Source organism: Lissotriton vulgaris, chromosome 4_1, assembly GCF_964263255.1.
Source record: "Lissotriton vulgaris chromosome 4_1, aLisVul1.2, whole genome shotgun sequence".
Taxonomy (NCBI): Eukaryota; Metazoa; Chordata; class Amphibia; order Caudata; family Salamandridae; genus Lissotriton; species Lissotriton vulgaris.
Genome location: NC_141691.1, coordinates 1381131596 through 1381149220, shown reverse-complemented (window position 1 = coordinate 1381149220; position 17625 = coordinate 1381131596).

The following is a 17625-nucleotide window of genomic DNA, read 5'->3' as shown; positions in this document are numbered from 1 at the left end:
CACTCTGGCTGGGTCCTTGGCCTTCAATGAGCACCGATTTCCACCTACTAGCTGCTCGGTCAGCTTGATACCTCCTTGACATCTTGCGGTATGCCATCGCCACCTTGCGGATGTGGAGATACCGGTCCTTCCTGACCCTGAATGCATGTGCCTCCTCTGGTGACATGTGGTCTGTCAAAGAAGAGCAATGAGCAAATGTGAGTAATGAAGACTATGTACATTTTCTCCATTGAACACAAACACTGGGTCACCTACACTAACAAAAGATTGAGAAATTTGAAAACATGTACAATGCAATTTAGAATCAATCAGTTACAACATGCTGGCAACACTGCATGATAGTACATGGCATGTGACTGGTAGTGTCACAACTCCATGACCATGTCAGGTGCATATGTACAATCCACTATGGCCACCATAATATCACTTTCAGTGACATTATTGTGGAGAAAGGGACTGCACATTATATACAAGGCAGCATTAAGACATGTAACGTGGTTTAACTCTGCCTTGTACATCAGGCACCCTTTCACACTATGGTTAGTGTGAAAGGTGCGTCCAGTGGGTGTTGGTGCACTATACCCGTATTTGATGCTGCCCCTATGTACAAGGGTGGCCTACATATGAGGCAGCACCAGAATTAGGACCTTGAGAATCCAGGTCCAAAATAGTCAAAAGGAGGATAACCAATGCATTTCTCATCATTGTTGATTCTTCAAAGTGTGGAGCCTTGTGCAGCACACATGCAATATGCAAAATGCCATGTTTTGTATATGTACATGAAGGTATGCCTTGCTGTACATAAACAGGGGATATGTACTAGGAAGTGGCGGAGCGTATCGTTAGCCTCCTTGGCTCAACGATACGCTCCGCCACTTTTGAAATGCAAGGCTGCACTGTATTGTCAAGAATATGGTGCAAACTTGCCTTTCATCCTGTGATGATGCTAGGTTTAACTACTTTGCGCCAACGCAGGCACCCTTGCACCAGAGTGCAAGGGTGTCTGTGTGCATGTGACGATTGTTCATGAATGGTTAGGAAGGTGTCCCTCCATGCACATGCACATACACAATCCTGGAGAAGCCCTACTGTCGCTTTCACTGGTGCTGCATCAAGCATCACACATGGCAAATCAACATTCGGTGTATGAATGCTGACTTGTACAGGACCCACATCCCCCCTCTCCACCAGTACCTCACACTAAGTGACGTAGTGGTGGTGATCGGGACCAACATGGTTTAATCCACATCTTTGAGCCTGTTGAAATTTAAAAACACAGGACTGTAGACTGCTACATGTTACAAGACATTCGCAAAAGTAATGCCCCCCTGAAGTCAGAATAGTCATTGAGATTTAATGAGGAATGGGTTGTAAAGAATTGCATTGTAAAGCCCAGCGTTGTAAAACGTTTTGAGTGTTAAAACATGTGGATTAAAAGCATGTGGAGCAATGCCACAGATTCTGCGAGAGTGACATGTACATTTGACTTGGAGTCAAACGAGGGGAATGAGTCCAAGGAGACAGCTTTACAACACCATTGCATTGACAAAATTACATACATAGGCCGATCTTTGCTAGTTGGTGGGTGAAGGTGCCATTGGAAGACTTGGCTTTAAGCTACGCCATGGAAAGCTTTTAAAGCAGTTATGCAGCATACATATGATAGTACTGTGAAGACTTGCATCTGACACCGCACAGCCAGAAAAACACTGCCTACTTGTGCATAATCTGACACACTTGAACAGTCATCTCAGCCAAGGGTGTACACGCATTCCAGGTCTGCTCATACTCATCACCCAAACCACTCACATGTCCCCTCTCCCGTCTGTACGCTCTGGCATCAGAATGCATGTGCTGTATAGACCCAACACATTGATGTTTCTTGCATGGGTATCACTGACTGGGGATGTGTAAACATACATCAGGAAGATATATGCCTTCCTCCATCTTCACTTACTAATTTGTAAGCCCTTCACACTTCCACCAAAGCCCATCACACTGGGGGTACATGTGATACACACATACTGCCTGGTACTAAGGACATGATTTGATCCCGACAAACATCACATCTCACATTGACAACATTTAATGGGTTTACTCACCAGTGGCATGTGCGTCCTTGAAGGCATCAATGTCCCCCTGTGTGATGAGTGGTCTTCCGGCTGGGAGACAAAACAAAAGGTGCGTTGGTAACCAAAAAATGAATTGACACCTTCAATGTAAATGCTCTGTAACTGTACTTTTGCAGTTCATGTGGCATACAGGTTTGTGTTGAGTTTGCCTGTTATTCCAACAAGACATGATAATGCCGAGTGAGGGCAAACAAGACAATCATGATTACACAGTCACATTTTGCTCAGACGACTTGTGTGACACATTCCCAAGGCCCTATTTGGCCAAACATAACCATGTCCTCCATGCTCTTTCAACATCATCGATGGAGATTGCACAAGGGTGTGTCAAAACTATTGATGGTGTATCTCACTCTTGGGAAATCATATGCTAAATATTTTAACTTTCATATCTCATACAATGGTACTCCAGCCAGAGGTACTAGGGCAGCGTACATAGTAGTCTGCGCCAACTTGGGATGTTAGTGAATAGCTGTTCCTATCTCAGCAAAACTCAGAAAAGCATTAATCCTCATTTTGAATTATCTTTACATGTGTGCTGCCTTGTGCAGCACACATGTAATGATCATAATGCATAGGATTGTTTTTGTCATGCAAGGTCACACTTAATGTACATGAACATTTTTTTCCTGGCACGCAGACACTTGCACTATGGTGCCAAGGTGCCTGGGTTGGCAATACACTGCAATTTTTTTGCACAAACGCTGGTGGAATCGCGTGCCTGCACCATATGCTTGTAAACATGGTGCAGCGTTGCATCTCTGCAGTGGGAAAGTTAGGCCGGAAGGCATGATGTAGAATGCCTCACTCCGCAAAATACCGGTACATGTACCCCATTGTGCTACAGACAGAACTTTATATTAGTAGCAAAAGTGTTCATTCAACTATTTTGAGGTTGTACTTACCACTTTGTTGGCCAATGAGGACTCCAAGGTGGTCCAATAGGTCACCCTCACGGCCTACGCAATCCTGCCAACGATGTTTCCACTGTCGGACAGTCCTGTCCACACTGAAGACCCGAAGCATCTGGCTCCTCACATTCTCCCACCTCACCTTCCTCACACGTACCGCATAGCCCTGCAGGATCCGACCCCCCCTTTCAAGCATCAGTGGCAGATAGTGCTTCACCAGCCAGAGGAAGCCCCCCAATGCCCCCTCAGACATCCTGCCCTCCCTACCCACATCCATCATCTCCCAGCAAACACCCAAACCCACTCCTAAAAAATTAAAACGCCAATATGTCAGGGACTGTCCGGGACTAGGTAGAAAACGTACACAGAAAGTCGTACAGCACTGACTAGGATCACACAGGAAGTCAGAGGAGGAAAGGGGATCCAAAGAGGAAGCCTGTACAAGTGAACAAGATGGCAAAGACCCAGAAAGGACAGGTACTTATGAGGTAAATTAGCATTCATAAAAACACCCAGGACGAATGTGCAAGACATATATAAGAAACAACATTAACAATAAAGGGGAGTGTGGGGTAAAGCACTCAGGAGCGCCATACAATAAGACTGAAGCTCAGCAAGTTCCTCACCCACAATTGCTTTTACAGATACTGACTGAAAATACCCACATACAGGATATGTATGCAAAGGCAGGGTCTGTGGAGCGGATACCTATGGTGAGGTTATAAATGTAACTCACAGACAATAATCACAGTGAACAAGAAATGCCAACAAGGTTACCAGCTGGGCCCACGGATCCTGGTGATCAAACAAGAACACGCAAGGCAGTAACAGCAAGGTGGTAGAACTAAATACAAGCACAGTAGACAAGGATCTAGCAAGGACGAGTGCTTAATAGGAAAGGAAAAAAATCATATGACATGCTTGTCAGAAAGCGAGTAACAAACATACAAGGTAATAGAAGCAAGACAGCAGGAATAAAGGAGAAACCTATCTAGGATCTGGAACCAAGGAAGTGAGATGAAAGGCAGGGACTGGAAACAGGTAAATACAGAAAAAGAGGCTACAAAGGTAAACTAGAAAAGTGCGGGTTCAGGAATCAAGAAAACAAAGAAGCATTGAAGGCAGTGCTGGGGCAGGAACACAAATTGAGCTAAGGCTGAAGAGTCAAGGTAGCACTGCAGGTAGTGCTAGTTCAGGAACAGGGAATTACCAAAACTCAGGTGTCAAGGGAGAACTGTAGGCAGTGCAAGTTCAAGGAAACAGGAAATAGCTACAGCCCAGGAAACAAGGAGTCAAGAGAACACTGCAAGCAGTGCAAACCAGAAACAAGAAATAGCTGAAGCTGAGGAAGAAAGAATAAGTATAGCTCAGGAACTCTGAAAACAAGCTAACACTGCAGACAGTGCTAATTCAGGCACAAGGCACTCCAGAAACAAGGATCAGTCTCACCGGTATACAGCTACAATGACCAACCTTGGCCTGAAGGGAGCTGGGACTTAAAAAAGCTCACAGTAATCACATGCAGCAGGTGTGAGCAGGCTAGCAGCAGCCAGCCACAGGTGAGCTGAATTCCTCCACCCATCCTTGGCCTGCAGGGGTGGAGACGAAGCAGTGAGCAGGGAATTCTAGGTAGTGGAGTTCCAAACAGGAGCAGGCTGGCTTTAAGGATGAGCAGGCTGGCTGTCTCAAAACCCGGCATGGATTGGGAATGGATGTCAATTCCCAAATAGTATACAAATGCCTGGATGTCAGGATAAGCATGAAGGGGAGTATCTGGAAGCTTATTAGAACACTGGAGAGTCCCAGAGTTCAGCCCCCTGGTGGTGGACAGGAGAACACAGCGAGCAAGTAGTGACAGTACACCCCCTCCAAAGACCGGCTTCCAGAATCTGAAACTGGATTCATAACCTTTGCTCCTAAGTAGTTAATCCATTCCCATGAGAGATGTAGTGAAAAATATCAGAGGACTGCAGGAAAACGGATGTTCTTGAGGGTAGGATAATAGGCTGTAAATTAACAGCAGTTTCAGAGGCAGAATCTGAAGAGTACAATCCAGTAACAGGGGCTCAGAAGCCTGAATTAAACATGTTTGAAGTCCAGATGATGGCAGACTAGAAAAGCACTCTGAAAATGAAGGCAGATTGATTATAGGGTCAGAAACAGATAACTGATTGGCAGGAGGCACAGAGGTCAAAAGCAAGCTGGCTGAAGTCAAAGGAGGTAGGTAACAGGAAGCTGATTTGTAGCTCAGGCCCTGGAGGAAGACATACAGAAGACTCGTCTGCAGGAGACACTGGAAGCAGGTATGCAGGAGACCCTTGACCTGGAGGTCTACATGTTAAGAGTTTTGTCTCTGAGGCTGGAAGTTCAGTCTCTGAAAGTATATGTGCTGAGACCTTTGAAGGATGGCTAGTCGGAAGGAAATGAGTCAAAAAGTAGGCAAGATAGAGGTTCAAGGTCAGGCTTTGACTCAGATGGCAGGCAAGCAGCAGGCCGGCTGGGGACTCTGAAAGCAGCAGGACGGCTGGGGACTCTGAAAGCAGCAGGCCGGCTGGGGACTCTGAAAGCAGCAGGCCGGCTGGGAGAGAGAGAGGCACAAGGATGACTGACTTTAAAGTCTGGGAATGGCGATAGCCTTGAATAGATTCCCGGTTGTCAGTAATTAAATCTTCACAGTTCCTTGGCTCATTAAAAACACACTGGAGTGCTTTCTTCTGGATGGATAAGAATACTGCTCTGTTGAACATACTTCTTTTCCTTTTTGGCACTTCCCATCTCTTAGTCAGAGGAAATAGGTCAGAGACTTCTTGGACATCGGAGATTTGTTCAATTCCTTCTGCATTACAAGGCGGTACTGATGCATCAGAGCATAGAGTAATATTATTTCATGACTTTTCAATATGTGGCGTGCTTGAAGGTGGGAGAGCAAACAAGGGGTCAGGATTTTGTTCCTTCTCAGTGAGGATGGTGGCTTCAGTTGCAGAAGTTAGACCAAGAGCATAGCCTGAGTCAGAGGGTGTTGTCACATCAGTGATTACATTGGGCACAGGTTCAGGCTTTGTCGGTATGTCAATGGCCAGTGTATGTGAAACCCCCGGGGTTGAACTGACCTCACTACCAGGAAAAGAAAGCAAACAAATATTTAGTGTCTTTCCTGGCATCTGGGGGTCCTTAGAAGTGGAGGGACACATCTCAGATGTAGTGCCTATACACAGTTTAGCACTAGCAGACAACACATCAGAGGAGGTAGAAATGTCAGAATTCAAATAAATACTTTCATTAACTAGACTGTGAGATAAGGTACTATGGTTTTTCTGAAAGGAATCTGAGGGATCAGCCACTGTATTGTTCACACAATCGCTGGACCAGCTCTGAGGGGAACGCAAAAGAGCACAAGGCTTCATTCTCCATTTTGTAATTCAAGAATCTTAGATGTAATTATATCCGGGGAAGACTGCAGATCTTTCTCTACAAGGACAGTTGTAGACTTGGCAACTTCACAACAACAAAGCTATACCTTGGATTTTGTACAAAGTGGCTATTAGCCACCTGTGTTCTAGTAGGTCTTTTCTCTTTTGTTAAACTGATTATTGTTTACTTTGAATGTGGTATCTAACAAGGTCTCTTTAGTATCCTGAACTGTGATGTTTACTGGACTACAAGACTGAGTAACAATATTGAATGGAGAACAGAGGTTATGAATTGAATCTGCTCTTTCTTTTGCTGCTGTGTGGTTAAACATGCTTTAACTGGGGGTCATTGAACTACCAGTTTGGTAAGATGCTGATAAATACTGTTTCTGGAAATTGTCTTCCAAGAAAACATTGTCTTGACAGGGGGTCTCTGGGTTACAAACTTCGGGAAAATTTCCCGTAATAGTACCACTCTCTAAATTACTATTTTGTCTTTCTGCTGCTAACAAGGTTTGCAGAAATTCGTTTTCATGCTGTAGGTCACAGGCTGATATCAGGTGAGGATCATGGTTACAGATTGAATGAAAATTTAACATAGACGGATCAGCCAAGCACAGGGAATAATATTCAGCATGTAAGAGTCTGTTTTGTTCTGTGAATCGATCTCTAGAGTCTAAGGACTTTCTAATAGGTTGTACAAAACGGCGCTGCATTGGCAATGGATGTCTCACAACATACGCAGACTTTCTGGTTCCGATACTAAACTTCTTGACAAGGACTGACTTGGGGTGCTTTGAGAGAAAAAAGGGATAGCTAACTGAATGCAAAGAAACCTCACAAGTGACCCTGGAAATTCCTTGCCTGTCCGGTTGTTGCCGTGGGCTGTTCCCTTTACCTTTGGACTTCATCTTCACCGGCAGCTCCTCGCCGGACCCGCTCCGCGGGTCCCGCTTCGTGGCGTGGAGAGAGGCGCACTGTGTCTGGAGGGGCTCTGTTGCTGGACATTGGCGTGGACACAGGCAAGTTCAGGGCTGCGAGCGGACCCGCAGGGACTCAAACTTCCAGGAGTACCTGCGTGAGGTCAACCCACAACACCTGGGTCGCTCTCCCTGACTGCCCCGCCCCCCGCCCTAGCACTGAAAGCAGCTTCCATTCTGAACGTCGTGGGATTCCTTGCCTGTCCGGTTGTTGCCGTGGGCTGTTCCCTTTACCTTTGGACTTCATCTTCACCGGCAGCTCCTCGCCGGACCCGCTCCGCGGGTCCCGCTTCGTGGCGTGGAGAGAGGCGCACTGTGTCTGGAGGGGCTCAGTTGCTGGACATTGGCGTGGACACAGGCAAGTTCAGGGCTGCGAGCGGACCCGCAGGGACTCAAACTTCCAGGAGTCCCTGCGTGAGGTCAACCCACAACACCTGGGTCGCTCTCCCTGACTGCCCCGCCCCCCGCCCTAGCACTGAAAGCAGCTTCCATTCTGAACGTCGTGGGATTCCTTGCCTGTCCGGTTGTTGCCGTGGGCTGTTCCCTTTACCTTTGGACTTCATCTTCACCGGCAGCTCCTTGCCGGACCCGCTCCGCGGGTCCTGCTTCGTGGCGTGGAGAGAGGCGCACTGTGTCTGGAGGGGCTCTGTTGCTGGACATTTGCGTGGACACAGGCAAGTTCAGGGCTGCGAGCGGACCCGCAGGGACTCAAACTTCCAGGAGTCCCTGCGTGAGGTCAACCCACAACACCTGGGTCGCTCTCCCTGACTGCCCCGCCCCCCGCCCTAGCACTGAAAGCAGCTTCCATTCTGAACGTCTTGGGATTCCTTGCCTGTCCGGTTGTTGCCGTGGGCTGTTCCCTTTACCTTTGGACTTCATCTTCACCGGCAGCTCCTCGCCGGACCCGCTCCGCGGGTCCCGCTTCGTGGCGTGGAGAGAGGCGCACTGTGTCTGGAGGGGCTCAGTTGCTGGACATTGGCGTGGACACAGGCAAGTTCAGGGCTGCGAGCGGACCCCCAGGGACTCAAACTTCCAGGAGTCCCTGTGTGAGGTCAACCCACAACACCTGGGTCGCTCTCCCTGACTGCCCCGCCCCTCGCCCCACCTCCCCCTTCCTTACTGCACTGTGACACCGCTGCGCGGGAGCGCACGGGAGGGCGCCGGGAGAAGCCCGGGACAAGGGCGGGACCGTCTTAGGCCGTCATAGGCCGGAGTAGGCTGGGCTGGGCCTACCCTCTTGCTTTGGTTATTTGTGTCCTGGTCCAATTCGCTGATACAGCGCCCCATAGACTACCAACAAACTTCAGCTGACATGCCGTCCCCGGCAAGGGAGGGTACCCCCATGAAGCAGGGAGGAGTTAAAAACAGGACCCTAGAGAACTACTTTCCCCGGGCCGTGGGGGATGGGGACAAGGAGAGCACTTTAATCCGGCTCAGGGCAGAGCGGAGACGCTCTATAGACAACCTGAAAAACAGACCCCTTGGAGAATATCCCACCACGCCTAGTGAGGAGTCGACCTCAATAGAAGACGTCCCACTCCTGTTGAGGGATTGTACGAACACCCCCCTAGTCCCATCTACGAGTCTAACCCCAGCGACTAGTTCAAGCCCAAGCAGGGTGACTATTGACCTAATTTCTCCACCCCCCCCAGCTCCGAAAGCTAGGAAGCTAAACCTAAGCCAGCCGCTGTACAAGGAGTACTTGCCCCCCCCCCCAAACAAACGTAGGAGGAAGTCGAGGTGTGCCCAGGGCAAAAACAAATCTAAAACCCCTCACTCTGAGTTTGGGAGGTCATCAAAACCCTCCACACCGACTGTGACATTAGTGGATGAATTACATCCTAAACCTACTGCACAGGATGGCTTGGCCCCCGTTTTGACTAAAGACACAGGAAATAACATTGCTAATGTCCCCCTTTCTGTTGCCCCGCTAGGTAACCTGGAATTCCTGCTCAGGTCACTACTATTACCAATCAGTGAGAGCATCAAAAAGGTTGAAATTAGACTTACCATCCTGGAGGCTACGTTAAGTAGCATGAAAATCCCGGCTGGCCTCCAAGGAAGGCCTCCTGAGCTCATTCCCACTCCAACGGCCCCCCATCAGCCTCCAAATAGCGCAATGAGCTTAGCCCCCACACAGGCTGCGAATGCTGTGGCCCCTCCACAACCCCTGAGGATTAACCCTGTACCAACTAAGTCACTTAATTCCAATAGGTCCACTCCCCCCGTAGACTCTGTCCCTCTGGCACAGCCTATAGACAGTGCCGCACCAACACCTTTAATGAAGCTTCCCCCCAGGCCACGTAGACCTAATTTACCACCAGAGGCAAATGATTTCACTGTAGTTATGGCGGGTGTCCCCCCACTTGAAGCGGGTGAAGCGGAGGATTTTTGTTCCTTAAAAAGCAGGGTAATTAAGTGGCTAAACACGAACAGACCCCTCCCGGTACATCTAAACAACGAAATTATAATGGTTAGAAGGGTGCCATGGGTGGGGAGAACACACAAATCCATAATAGGGGACTGCACATTGGTGAGCTTCAGGGATGCTGGAACTGTCTCTCACATATGCCAAGGAAAGAATAGATCTCGGGAATCAACCATTCAAACCCTTCAGGTGTCCTTCTTTCCCCCTATCCTTAACCCCTGTACATACGTTCCAAACCTATGATAACTGGGAGAGGGTTGGTCGGAGGGGAAGACGTCACGAATTTAACCCCAGGCCACTATTTAGCCGCCCAGAGCCATCCTTCACACTTTCAACCGGTTCAACTGTTTGAATGGTCTCGAGGGGGTGGATTGACAAACGGATATTGTCCCTCTGGGAGATGGGGGAAAAGGGGCTTTGGCAGAGGAGATGGAGGAGCATAGTCTCCTGGCACAGCAAATTTCATCGAGTTGTGTCGGGAAGTCTGTGCTAGACGGACCTAGGGCTGAAGATATTGAATGCATAGGAGGGGGACACGGGCTGGACACACAAGAGTCAGAGTGTGAGACACAAACGGGGCCCCATGGGGGATTAGAGCAGAGTGGTGAGGCACTGAGAATGATTTCTTGGAACATAGCAGGTCTGGCAGGTAAATTCAACAATAAAGAGTGGCTTGATTACATTAGGAAATTCCATGTAATCAGCCTGCGGGAGACATGGGCAACGGAGAATAACTTTCACTTGCAGGGGTATAAGTGTTTCTTTGTACCCGCGCAAAAAGCAAGATCAGGGAGAGCCATGGGAGGACTATCCATTTACATAGATTTAGACCTTCCGGGCAGTTGGTCTTCCTTAGATTGGAACTCCCATGGGATTCAGGCAGTTCGGTTCTCCGGGAAGGGGCTAAGATTCGTAGTTTTTAACATCTATAACAACGAGAAAGCGGGAAACCATACCTCACTTGTAGCTGAATTGGATTACAGGTTGGGTCAGGAAACAACAGTCCAAAAAAAGGGGCAGTCATATGCGCTGTTGGTCATGGGAGACTTTAATTGCCACCTTTGCCCGGCATTGGTCCAAACAAATACAGACTGGTCCCAATGTCCCATGGAGAAGGGGCCACATTTTTCCCATACACCAACAGGGTCAGCCTTCAGTATGTTCCGGCTCAAGTATGATCTTGAGCATACTATTAACATGATAGGCACACAGAAGGATGGTACACTCCCACCCACATTTAAGGGCAGAGGATGCTCATCCTTCATAGACTACATCCTGGTCTCAAGATCTCTGCTAAATAAGATAATTAGTGTAGGGATTGAATGGGGCAGTTTCAGCGACCACAACCCACTTGTCTTTGAGCTGACGTATAGGGTGGGTTCAAGAAATAGAGACCATCGCACAATCATGGAGAGGGTAACAGATCAAGGCAGGAGATTAAAGTGGTCCAAAATAGATGGGGAAAAGTTCTATAAGGCCTTGGTGGAAGCCGGCAAATCTGCCATTAATGACTGTTTTGACACAGAAGTCCACGGATCGAGGCTACTGGAAGCATTCGATCAGATTGCTAACCTGATTGATGGCTTACTAAAAACTAGTGCGCCCATAAGGAACCACGGTAACCCTCGATGGTTCGATAAAGATTGCTCCAAAGCACTGAGGGAGCTGAAAAGCTGCCTTAAATTTAAACCAAGGGACCCCCAAAAAATCAAGGCATGTAGGGAAAAATATAAAAAAGAGACTAAGAGGAGGAAACTCGCTCTGCAGGCAGAAGCGTGGGCAGACCTAAGAGAAGCAGGGGAAAGAAATGATTTAGCGGGTTTCTGGAGAATCATTAATAATCCAACTTTCCAGGAAAACGACACCCCGGAGATAGGGTCTAATATCCTCCCAGAACAGTGGGTCACCCATTATAGGGGTCTGTATAACCATGAGCCCGGTACTCTTGTAGAGCTACCTGTTATTCCAACTCAGACTTCAACGGTTGTATTTACTATCAAGGAGATCACTTCTGGGATAGAGGGTCTGACTAAAAACAAAGCCCCGGGCCCTGAAGGAATTCCCCCCGACCTGTTTCTGAGCAGCAAAGAACTCTGGGCCCCTTTAATGACTAGGGTCATAAATACTGCCATCACCTGTGGTCTGCCACCGTCCTGGTGCAAAGCGATAATTGTGCCGATTTTTAAGAAGGGCAATACGACGATCCCAAGTTCTATCGCCCTATCTCCCTGATTGACGTATCGGCTAAACTCCTGGGTAGGGCGATCCTCAACAGACTGTCCGAGTGGACCGAAGAAAATAATATCTTCTCGGACACTCAATATGGATTTAGGACAGGGAGGTCCACTAGCGATCAATGCCTGAACCTTTACATGCTGACTGCCAAATATACCATGGCCAGCGATGAATCGATCTATATGGGTTTCATGGATTTGGCAGCGGCATTTGATCACGTCAACAGGGAGAAACTGTGGGACATGATTGCCAGTATGGGGAAAGAGAGTGGTCTAATTAATATACTGAGGGAACTGCATAGCGACACCACGGCTAAAGTTCGATTCAACAGGGAGGGGGGACTGACCGACTCTTTTCCCTGTATGAGTGGAGTCCGGTAAGGCTGCATTCTCGCCCCTTTTTTGTTCTCCCTTTATATTAATAATTTGGAGCAGTTTCTGTTAGGTTTAAAGGCAGATTGCCCAAGGGTGGGGTCGCGTCATATTCCTGTTCTGCTTTACGCAGATGACGCGGTCCTGATTGCACGCACACCCAGGAGCTTACAAATCTTGATCGACGGATTTGTTAAGTTCATGGGTGCCCTAGATCTCTCTGTTAACCTGGGTAAATCCTATGTGCTCCTGGCTGGTAAAAAAACTTCCTCTAAATTCACTTATACAATAGGAAGCCACATAGTAGAAGAGGTCAAAACGTTTCCTTATCTTGGTGTAACTTTTGATGGCGCCTTACAGTTTAATTCCCTGGTGGAGGAGCGCTGTGGTAAAATGATCGCCTCTAACGGGGCAATAGCTAGCTACGGCAGGAGGCTAGGTAGATGGTGCCCGGAACAGGTGATGAACTTGTACAGCTCTGTATCATGCTCCAAAGTAATCTATGGGGCAGAAGTATGGGGCTTTGCTAATACCACAAGAATCCAACGGGAAGAAAACAAATATTTGAAATCCATCCTGAGGGCACCCCAAAGTACTGCTGGATTTGTAGCACATAGGGAATTAGGGAGACCATACCTAGATGATTTGGTAAAACTTAGGCCAATTGTGGCCTGGTTAAAAATCTGGGTTAATCCTGATGCGTCTCTTAGCAGAGAAATCTCATCGGACTGTTTAGAGAGGGCCAAATGTATGCGCATTCCCTGGCTCTATTACGTAAGGAATACCCTAGAGGAACTAGGGTTTGGGAACCTCTTCACTAACCCCGCAACAATTGTAGCCCAGCATAAGATGCAAGTAGGGAAAACTTTCCTAGAGCGGAAAAACCTATGCAGAGCTGAGGCTGAAGGGCGTAAAAAGACAGTGAGGGCCCACAACCTGGTGAAGAGAGTGGAGGGTATGGAGCCATATTTGTACCTCATGCATAACGCACAGGATAGATTCTTGATGTGCCGTTTTAGACTGAACTTACTCCCATTTATGTTGGCATCACCAGCAGGATTTGTAACATCAATTGAACAGAAGGGACCCTGCGGCTGCGACAATAGGTCTCCGCAGGACTCCCTTCACTTTGTTTTACTTTGTCCTTTTTTTCAATGCCTAGGCGCAGATTTCTTGTAAATCTCTTAAAAAAAGCCAAACTGGAACACGCTAGGGAGGCACTAGTCTTTTTACAAAAAGCTTCGGACCCCTTAACACTGTGTTGTATTATGAATTTCATTAAGGTAGCGGTCCGTTTAAGGCTAACTAGGGGAGATGAATGAAATGTTTCTGATTTTATCCTTTTAAAGTGTTATATATTTTTTACTGCCTGTGTTCCATGTTAACACTAACACTTTGTACAAAGGATCTTGAAAATGTTTAATGACTTTTTATTCATGTAAATATGTGTGTGCTTTTATGGTGTTTTTTAATCACCAAATAAAGATTCTTTGAATTGAATTGAATTGACCCTGGAAATGTGGGTTGGTCATTCTGTCAGGGACTGCCCGGGACTATGTCAGGAACACAGTCAGAGACTTGGGCAAGGACAGGGGACTAGGTAGAAAACGTACAGAGAAAGAGTAGTACAGCACTGACTAGGATCACACAGGAAGTCAGAGAAGGAAAAGGGATCCAAAGGGGAAGCCTGTACAAGTGAACAAGATGGCAAAGACCCAGAAAGGACAGGCATTTATGAGGTACATTACCAGTCAGAAAAACTACACCCAGGACGAATGGGCATGCCATATATATCAAACAACATTAACAATAAAGGGGAGTGTGGGGTAAAGCACTCAGGAGCTCCATACGAGAAGACAGAAGCTCAGTAAGTTCTTCACCCTCAATTGCTGTTGCAGATACTGACTGCAAATACCCACATATAGGATATATATGCAAAGGCAGGGTCTGTGGAGCTGATACCTATGGTGAGGTTATAAATTTAACTCAAAGACAACACTCACAGTGAACAAGAAACGCCACCAAAGTGATCAGCTGGGCCCACGGATCCTGGAAATCAAACAGCAACACGCAAGGCAGTGACAGCAAGTGGTTAGAACTAAATACAAGCACAATAGACAAGAAGCTAGCAAGGAGGAGTCCTCAATAAGAAAAGAATAAATCACATGGCATACTTGGCAGAAAGCTAGTAACAAAAATACAAGGTAATAGAAGCAAGACAGCAGGAATAAAGAAGAAAGCTAACTAGGAACTGTAACAAAGGAAGTAAGAAAGGCAGGGACTGGAAACAGGTACATACAGAAGGAGAGGCTACAAAGGTAAACTAGAAAAGTGTCGGTTTAGGAATCAAGAAAACAAAGAAGCATTGAAGGCAGTGCTGGGGCAGGAACACACATTGAGCTAAGGCTCAAGAGTCAATGGAGCACTGCAGGTAGTGCTAGTTTAGCAACAGGGAATTACTAAAACTCGGGTGTCAAGGTAGAACTGCAGGCAGTGCAAGTTCAAGGAAACAGGAAATAGCTACAGCTCAGGAAACAAGGAGTCAAGAGAACACTGCAAGCAGTGCAAACCAGAAACAAGAAACAGCTGAAGCTCAGGAACAAAGAATAATTATAGCTCAGGAACTCAGGAAACAAGTAGCACAGCAGACAGTGCTAATTCAGGCACAATGAATATCTAAATCTCAGGAAACACTGGAAACAAGGCTCAGTCTCACCGGTATACAGCTACAATGACCAACCTTGGCCTGAATGGAGCTGGGGCTTAAAAGAGCTCACAGCAATCACATGCAGCAGGTGTGAGCAGGCTAGCAGCAGCCAGCCACAGGTGAGCTGAATTCCTCCACCCATCCTTCGCCTGCAGGGGTGGAGACGAAGCAGTGAGCAGGGGATTCTAGGTAGTGGAGTTCCAAACATGAGCAGGCTGGCTTCAAGGATGAGCAGGCTGGCTTTTACAAAACCCGGCATGGATTGGGAATGGATGTCAATTCCCAAATAGTCTACAAATGCCTGGAAGTCAGGATATGCATGAAGGGGAGTATCTGGAAGGCTATTAGAACACTGTAGAGTCCCACCATTCTGCCCCCTGGTGGTGGACATGAGATCGCAGGGAGCAGGTCGTGACAGTACACCCCCTCCAAAGACTGGCTTCCGGAATCTGGAACTGGATTCATAGCCTTTGGTCCTAAGTAGTAAGTCCATTTCCATGCGAGATGTAGTGCAAGATACCAGAGGACTGCAGGAAACTAATGTTTTTGAGGGTAGGATAATAGGCTGTAAATTAACAGCAGTTTCAAAGGCAGAATCTGAAGAGTCCAAATCCAGTAACAGGGGCTTAGAAGCCTAGATTAAACATGTATGAAGTCTGGATGATGGCAGTCTAGAACAGCACTCTGAAAATGAAGGCAGATTCATTATAGGGTCAAAAATAGACAACGGATTGGCAGGAGGCACATAGGTCAAAAGCAAGCTGGCTGAAGTCAGAGGAGGTAACAGGAAGCAGATTTGAAGCTCTGGCCCTGAAGGAAGACATACAGACGATTCGCCTGCAGGAGACACTGGAAGCAGGTATGCAGGAGACCCAGGACCTGGAGATCTACATGTTAAGAGTTTTGTCTTTGAGGCTGGAAGTTCAGTCTCTGAAAGTATATGTGCTGAGACCTTTGAAGGATGGCTAGTCGGAAGGACGTGGGTCAAAAAGTAGGCAAGACAGAGGCTCAAGGTCAAGCTCTGACTCAGATGGCAGGCAGGTTGCAGGCTCTGAGTCAGATGGCAGGCAGGCTGCAGGTTCTGACTCAGATGGCAGGTGGGCTGCAGGCTCTGACTCAGATGGTAGGCAGCTGCAGGCTCTGACTCAGATGGCAGGCAAGCTGCAGGCTCTGACTCAGATGGCAGGCGGGCTGCAGGCTCTGACTCAGATGGCAGGCGGGCTACAGGCTCTGACTCAGATGGCAGGCGGGCTGCAGGCTCTGACTCAGATGGCAGGCGGGCTGCAGGCTCGGACTCAGATGGCAGGCAGGCTGCAGGTTCGGACTCAGATGGCAGGCAGGCTGCAGGCTCTGGCTCAGATGGCAGCAGCACGTCTGAGGACTCTGGGAACTCAGAAAGCAGCAGGCCGGCTGAGGACTCTGGGGTCTCTGAAAGCAGCAGGCCGGCTGAGGACTCTGGGGTCTCTGAAAGCAGCAGGCTGGCTGAGGACTCGGGGGTCTCTGAAAGCAGCAGGCTGGCTGTGGACTCTGGGGTCTCTGAAAGCAGCAGGCCGACTGAGGACTCTGGGGTATCTGAAAGCAGCAGGCTGGCTGAGGATTCTGGAGACTCTGAAAGAAGGTGGAGAGGCACAAGGATGACTGACTTTAAAGTCTGGGAATGGCGATAGCCCTTGAACAATAGATTCCGGGATTGTCAGTAATGAAATCCTCCCAGTTCCTTGGCTCATTAAAACACACTGGAAGGCTTTCTTCTGGATGGATACGAAGTCTGCTCTCTGTTGAACAGACATACTTTACTTTTTGGCACTTCACATCTCTTAGTCAGAGGAAATAGGTCAGAGACTTCTTGGTCATGGGAGATTTGTTTAATTCCTTCTGCATTACAAGGTGGTACTGATGCATCAGAGCATATAGGAATATTATTTCTTGACTTTTCAATATGTGGTGTGCTTGAAGGCGAAAGAGTAAACAAGGGGTCAGGATTTTGTTCCTTCTCGGTGAGGAGGTTGGCTTCAGTTGCAGAAGTTAGACCAAGAGCATAGACTGAGTCAGAGGGTGTTGTCACATCAGGGATTACATTGGGCACAGATTGAGGTTTTGTCTGTATGTCAATGACCAGTGTATGTGATACCCCCGGGGTGGAACTGACCTCACTACCAGAAAGAGAAAGCAAACAAGTATTTAGTGTCTTTCCTGGCATCTGGGGGTCCTTAGAAGTGGAGGGACACATCTCAGATGTAGTGCCTGTACACAGTTTAGCACTAGAAGACAACGCATCAGAGGAGGTAGACATGTCAGAATTCAAATACATACTTTCATTAACTGGACTGTGAGACAAGGTACTATGGTTTTTCTGAAAGGAATCTAAGGGATCAGCCACTGTATTGTTCACACAATCGCTGAACCAGCTCTGAGGGGAACGCAAAAGAGCACAAGGCTTCATTCTCCATT